General features: G+C 47.5%; 1 pseudogene; it reads right to left on the reverse strand.

The window, feature by feature from the left end:
• The window catches only part of LOC116830409 (olfactory receptor 10G6-like), a 6,163-nt pseudogene extending 1,430 nt beyond the window's left edge, over nucleotides 1-4,733 (reverse strand).
• Between the last annotated feature and the right edge of the window lie 2,670 nt (nucleotides 4,734-7,403).

Here is a 7,403-nt window from a genome sequence, read left to right on the forward strand (position 1 = left end):
AGCCTGGAGGGGGAATGGGATATTCATGCTTGTCTAGCCTCGACTGTGAGTACAAGCCAACAATTCCTCACAGCGACCGAAGTAGCGCGGAATGGGCGAGATTCACTGGAGGTCCTCTAATCCCAGCACGCTTTCGTGGTGGAGTTCTGTATGTGCACTGTTCCTCCTAGCCCCGAAGTATCTGCACTCTCTGTGTTCACCAGGGATGTATTGTGCAGTGTGGAGTGTGAAATTTCACCTTTTGGTACGATAGGAAACTACGCCTGCGCACGACTTCACATCGGTTTTCTGCACATGAATACCAGAGACTCTCAAGAAGAGTATTTCGAGTTGTTGGGGTGCAGTATAACGAGCTCAGAACTCCAGCTGACCTGACGGTTTCGATGTCTCAGACACAGGGCAAACTGATCCTGCCTGTAGAGCTCACTGCTAACGAAGCAAAACCGTGATAGATTATCAGCCACATGTTAAAGCAGAAACTGGAGGAGAGTGGGATTACTAGGGTGGATTTTCAAGGGAGCTTGGCTACTCCAAAATGTCTCAATCTAAGTAATCTGGACCTGGGCATCACCATTCCGAGTGGCGGATGACTATTTTAAAATGAATGTGAATTGGTTACTAAGGTGAGAAAGGGAGGTTGGGAAGAGCCGGAGATCGGCTAGTATTTCGTGGGTTCCAGCGCTGAGCAACTTGGAGTATATCCAACCTTTTTCCTCTTTCAAGGGAGATGGACCTTGGTCTGCGTTCTCTAACCTCAGGCCTCTTCTCTTACCTCTCTGGCAAGCAGGGTTACGGAGGTGAAAGTCTTAGGCAGGTTGGTCCTGATCACTGAAAGCAAAGCTGTCTTTACAGCCAAGAATAAGGAAAATGATCACGCCTCAGTCTCGGACCTTACTGTGCATGTGCGCTAATGCTCAGGAGTGCTTAGCAATAGGTGTGAATCTAATTGGACATCCACAGACCCGACACAGAGAGGACTGTGAGAGGCAAGGGGAATTAGCGGGGGTTCCAGCATATCATGTTCCTAGCACCGTAGTTGTAAAGAGGTCCTATGCGGTATTCGCTCATTTCCCGGGGTCTTTCTCTGAGGGGATCTTACTTGACACCACAACTATATATCAGCACCATGACAAAAATTCTGGTAATGCTGTTATCCCCAACCCATGCACTAAGGGAATCTACCAAATGGCTCAGTGTCCAGGTGAGGAGTTATTAAAATGTTGACATTCTCACGAGTCCCAGGCTGACTCTACTGCTCGGGAGAACACGGCTCAGAGCACCTTGGCTTGCATGAGCTGATTCCTATGAGTGTCCTTGCTCGAGCCAAACACCATTAACACAGACTGGCTGTATGATATTTTTTATTTGATACTTATCCATATTTTTTTATTATACTGGCATTATTATGGTACGACATAGAAAAATAATTTTGAAAAAATTATTGTTCAGCCCCTAGAACTGAAGACCATAGGCGGCTTTGTGCCTCACTCTCTGACACACTTCTGAATGTGATACATCCTATAAGTCGCTTGAGAGTGATAAGATTCATTAGTCCTACATATATTGTTCATTATAGTGGGAAACTAAGTCACAACATCGAGGAATTTAGTGAGTTTGAAGTGGCAATCAGAGACGCTTCTACAGACCTGTACTTGGATGTACGAGCCTACTGAGAGAGAGAGAGAGAGCCAATAATTCCCAACGAGCTCTCTCACTATCAGCGTCACTATATATGACTTCTCACTTGCTGTCGGTCACCCTAGTTGAGTCAAGATAAAGTTACTCAGATTACCAAATTAACGTAGCCATCCTTACCTCGCTCCCTTCTGTTCCCCTTCTCTTACATGGCTGCCCATGCCCATGGCCTGTCGGTAAAGAGACTTTTTCCCACGCCATTGGACAGCCATACGTGATTTTAAATCATGTGCCAAATTTCTGCATGACGCATTCCGATTTCATTTTCTCAGGCAGCATAGTCGGATTTGTGACGTTGTGAGACTGGTTCCTGGAGAAACCAACGAGAGAAAATTCAGGAAAGATCTACAAGTGCATACGGTGGGACATGGCAAGTTAGGGAGGTGGTGGATGTAGCAATCTGCAACAGCGGGCCTTACTACTTCCTTTCACGAAGTTGCAGGATTTATTCTTCGTGCGCAGTTTGATTATTTCTGACATGTGTCTTGCCTGCAGTTTAGAGAAGTGCCTGGACCAGGCTTCATGGATCTCACTCAGATTCCTTTCACTTTTTTTCTGTATTATTTGTTCATTTAATCAAGGCTGAAGTACACCCAGTGTGTTCAATCCAGAGTCTAGGAGAAAGAATGTGCTGACGAACCATCTAAAGTCTCTGTCTGATGTGGAACTGGTGATAGGCCGAGGCCTGTTGCAGTAGGGGCTACCACACAAGGCAGATACGCCCGCCTGCCCCAACGAGCTTACAAAGAAATGGTGTGGGACAACAGGAATTCTGGTAAATTTTCCACGTGTCTCAGTGGGGAAGTGACCCAAGGAGATGACCTCATTCACTCAGTCTGCTTTTAATTCAACCATTAACGCACACCCTGCATGAATGTTTACCTCGCCATGGCTCACCCACTCGGTAACTTTATTAATACAAGCATCCCTGAACCTAACATCCACCCACTGCCTGCCTCATATCGAGAACAAATTCATTTGAATCCTTCTAAAACCCCAAGAGCTAACCTAAGGGATATACTAGCTGCCGATCTCTTCGCACACATGGGAAAGTCACCCTAGACAACTACATCCAACCACAACCTTAATACCCGGAATAAGCAACCATTATACCTCCTCGGCCAACTGTGTGATCGGAGATACTGATGTGAGTGAAAGCTCTTAGGAGTGAGACAGACACGACACCATATGACATATGGGGCACAGACACCGTGGCCATTAGCACGATGAGACCGCTGAGAGCAACTCACGATATCACACCGTCCCCAATAGCGCGTGCCCACACACTATCTACTCTTTACATGAACTCCGATCTCCTATAATTCGCTCCCGTGCGATGCATATAAGGCAGAGAATCTGCAGCAGAGAGTGATTTTCGCGCTCTCTGTTGGCACGCTTGCTGTGTATCACGCATCCGTTTCTGGTGCTCACAATGACAGACATAAAGAGGAATGTATTCGGGAGCGGGTCTGAAAAGAGCCATGAGAATATTGAAAGGAGGAAAATTTGCCTTAGTAAAGGAGAAATTAGAAAAGGAGTTGCCGCTATGCACAGATTGGCGAAATAGGTCGAGATGGTCAATAGTCACAAGTGTATCTATGATCTCTAAGGCCGCTGAAGTTCAGTGAGCAGATCGACGTGTGCTTCCCTTCGGAGCTTGAGAACATCACTCGTCAAGGCCTCAGTGGAAACAAGAAATGCTGGGACTTACGGGCATATACATGATGTAGAGCACCGGATAGATAGATGGGGCTGTGTGGGGATGTGGCGGCGAGAGAGACACGTTACCAAAAGCCATAGGAGTCAGCTATGCAGATTATTGTAGATTTTGTCACACAGAGGCCACTTGTTTTTTCTGTCGGTTTGCGCATATAATGTTCAGGCTTTTGTCCCCGCTCCACTTGCTCAGGAGGCCGTTGTTCTGAGCTCATTGATTTCTTCGATTTGTGAGAAGAGCTGAGTCCAAGCAATGGGTGTGACGTACATTCCGAGATACAGTGCGCACAGGAGCAGTTTCCAGCCACTTGTTCAGAACTACGTACGGCCGATGTAGATAGGGCATGCCCGAAGAACAGTGTCACATGTGAAATGTGAGGGAGTGGGAGGCGGCTTTGGAGCAGCACGAGCCTCTCGGCGAAGTTACATCTTAAGGAAGGAGAACAGACAGAGGTGGTCAAAGCGATGGATGAGGTGGAAGCAGGTCATGGACCACCCAGGTTGGTTCCAAAGGTAACTTGGGTCAATGATGATATGTCGACAGCGCCAGATTATACCACGGGAAGATGTAACAGAAGATAATAGTCACCGACTTGGACCACAGTAGGGCAGCGTGAAGGCAGGCGGTGAGGAGGTGGAGTGGAAGGAGCCTGGTGTACAAGAGCGTGAGCAGAAGCTAGAGATAGAGCGCACACCTCTTCGGTGATGTATTGAACGTAGCGAGAGTGGTGGCGATGGCTAGGTTATGGTATAAAGCCATGACTGGGTGTCGAGGCAGGAGACTCGTGCGTGCCGCTCAGGGAAGTGTAAGATAAAGATAGACTAAGGGACATGCACCACCCTAAGCGAGCTGAGTTATCTGACACCCAAAGAGTTGAGTCAGTATCTTGGGAGGTACTGATGAGGTATAAAACCAGTTGGTCCAGACACGGAGAGATTGCAGAGGAAGAAATACATGGGAGTGTGCAAGCGGGGGTCAGCGAGGATGGCTGAGAAGATGAGCAGGTTGCCCAGCAGTGTGCAGAGGTAGAAGGCTAAGAAGGTGATGAAGAGGATGGTCTGGAAGCCATTGGCATCGGGGATCCCTAAGAGGACGAAATGAGTCACCACAGTGTGGTTGACCAGCCCCATGTGGGACTCATTCCTGAGTAGGGGAGAGAAATAATGTCAGTGAGTTACTGAAACAAAAAGACCTATTGTCACATAGCTGCAACGGTCACTCTTCCTTCCACTAGCCCCATTATTCACTGCCATCGGGAGCGGTGTATATTTCTGTCACTGGATTGCCAGTTGGGGTCATGGCCTCATTGGTCTGGCGCTGATCATAGAGAGAGAAAATATCTGCCTTGAAGATCTTACCGTCCAGAGACGAAGAGACAATGGGGACGTCTATTCTATTCTATTCTAGTCTCCTTATCTACTCCAATTCTTCACTTCTATTCTGTCTAGACCCTTACTCCCCATTCTCACCACAGTACCTCAGAGCCTTCCATTTCTGGCTAACGTTTATCACTAGTAGTTCGTTCTCTCTCTCTCTCTCTCTCTCACCTTCTCTACAGAGGAATGGCCATGTGTGCAGTGCAGTGCTGTGGTTACACAGGGTTTTATTGTTATAAATGCCTGAGCTGTAATGTGTTTGTGTTAAGGAAGAAGGGAATGATGGAACATACAAAGCAATGAATGTGAGGATTAAGGACCTCAGCTTTGTTAGAGCTGTGAGTTGTTTGGAGGTATTTATCTGGGTTCGAGAGAGAAGGAAAAGGAAAGAAGGAGAAGGGGAAGAACCACAGCCAGAGGTGGTGGAGCTACGGGTGCTGGGGGTTCGGCAGCACCCACTGTCTTGACGTGATTTCCATCATATCCAGGGTTCACAGTTTGGTTCAATGGCACTCAGCGCCCTCACTACACAAATTGTTCCAGGGCCCCTAGACACAGCTTGTCATCGCTCAGCCGTGAACAGCAGGCTGGGCTCTGTAGATGGGACTGGGGCTTTTTAAGGTGAGCCTTGAAGGACAATGGCAAAGTGTCTGTTTGCATTTTTCCAGGGAGTTTCCCAGGCAGGACAGTCATGGGAAGCAGAGATACTGGAGGGTTCTGGTTATGACAGATGGAGAGAGGAAGATAAATGATACAGAGACAGCCAGGCAGGTACTGCACAGGGGTGGATGGCTGGATTGACTTCTCTCTAAAGAAAATATTTGGCTGACACCTTCATCGGCGTGAGGTAGACTGACAGGTTCAGCGACAGACACAGATTGAGATAAAGAAAGAGAAGAACTTTACCAAAGCAGGGGCCTTACCTTGGCTGCATTGGGAGAGGCCACTCCAGCTGATGGGAATTCTCCCTTTCTGTCCCTCGGTCGTGACTCCTTTCTAGCACCATCCAGCTTTCTTATCCCAAACGCCCCATTGCCCAGAAGAGGTGCACAGCCTGTGTGCTGGGTATCCAACCAGGAGACCTAATCTGCAGCATATCACCCCATGCTGCTGCAGACCCCACAGCTTTCTAACAGTTTCCAGCCTCCTTACAGCTCTCCCTGGTCTTTATATCTCCTTCGGGCCCCTCAGGATCAGGGCCGTAAATCCCAGAGAGGCTCCTGGTCTGAGACCTTGGTGGAGTCTCCAATTAACGGAGATTGGGCATCATTTCAGCTAACGGTCATGGATCTCTGGGACTGGCCCTCAGGCGGCCTCAATAAGAGTAGCACCATGAAACTGAATTGGCCAGATCCCCACCTCCACCAAGGTTCAGATTTAAGTCTTGCTCCCCCTGACCTGACTCCTGAGCAATTCCATTGGATTCCCTGGTGCTCCTTCCCCTCCCAGCCTGGCACCTGTTGTAAATCAGGACTAATACCACTGCAATCAAGAGAGCTGTGTATATTTCTACCAACTGAGAATCTGGCCCAGCCATTGGAGGGGGGATGGGTCATTCATGCTAATTTTGGCTCTCCGGCTCTGTGACACAAGCCAGCAAATTCCCCCCAATGACGTGAAATAGGAGTAAACTGGGCCGGAGGTTCAGCTGGAGGCCTCTGTATCCAGCACAGCTTTCTGGTGGGGTTGTATGTCCTGCTGTTCTCCTGCTCCCATCTCTGTCTCTCTGTGCTCACAGGGATGTATTCATGCAGTGGTGTGGTTATGTGTGAGGGTGAAATTCACCCCTGTATAGATGGAGGACAGCCTACATCCTAATGGTAACTGATATCCTACATCCTAATGGTAACTTAGCCTACATCCTAATGGTAACTGATATCACCAGATAAAGAAACAGATCTTAAGATGGTTAAAGAAAACTTAGTTTGGCAGCATCCGATCTGGCAAGAACTAACTTATCAGTGGTTGTGATTGTGAAACCCTCACTTCTTGTTATTTTGTCTCTGTGGTCCCCATTTCTCTATTCTTTATCTGTATGGTCTCTGTCTGGTTCTATGACTGTTTCAGTCTGCAATATAGTTAATTTTGTTGAGTGTAAACCAATTAAGGTGGTGGGGTATAATTGGTTAAATACTCACGTTACAGTATGTTCAGATTGGTTAGTTAAATTTCAGTAAATTGACCGGTTAACCGTTAAGGTATAGCTGAGGATATTTCTATATGAATTGGAGGCAAACAGGAAGTAAGTTGGGGATAAAGGGAAAAGGAAATTGAATTCCTGCTTGGTGGAAGTTAACACCAATAACCATTGAACCATCTGCACCTCTGGACTTTGGGTATTGCTGCATTCTCCTTACGTGAGAAGGACCAGGGAAGTGGGAGGGTGAAGCGATAAGCCCTTTAACATCTTGGTGCCATGACTCAGATGCATCACGTCAGACAGGTGAGTGTGGCCAGGGAGGTTGAAGTGTTCTCCTACAGGTTTTTGTATATTGCCATTCCTGATATCTGATTTGTGTCCGTTTATCCTTTTCCATAGCGACTGTCCAGTTTGGCCGATGTACATAGCAGAGGGGCATTGCTGGCATATGATGGCATATATTACATTGGTGGAC

The sequence above is a fragment of the Chelonoidis abingdonii genome, chromosome 14, assembly GCF_003597395.2.
Source record: "Chelonoidis abingdonii isolate Lonesome George chromosome 14, CheloAbing_2.0, whole genome shotgun sequence".
In the NCBI taxonomy this organism is placed as follows: Eukaryota; Metazoa; Chordata; order Testudines; family Testudinidae; genus Chelonoidis; species Chelonoidis abingdonii.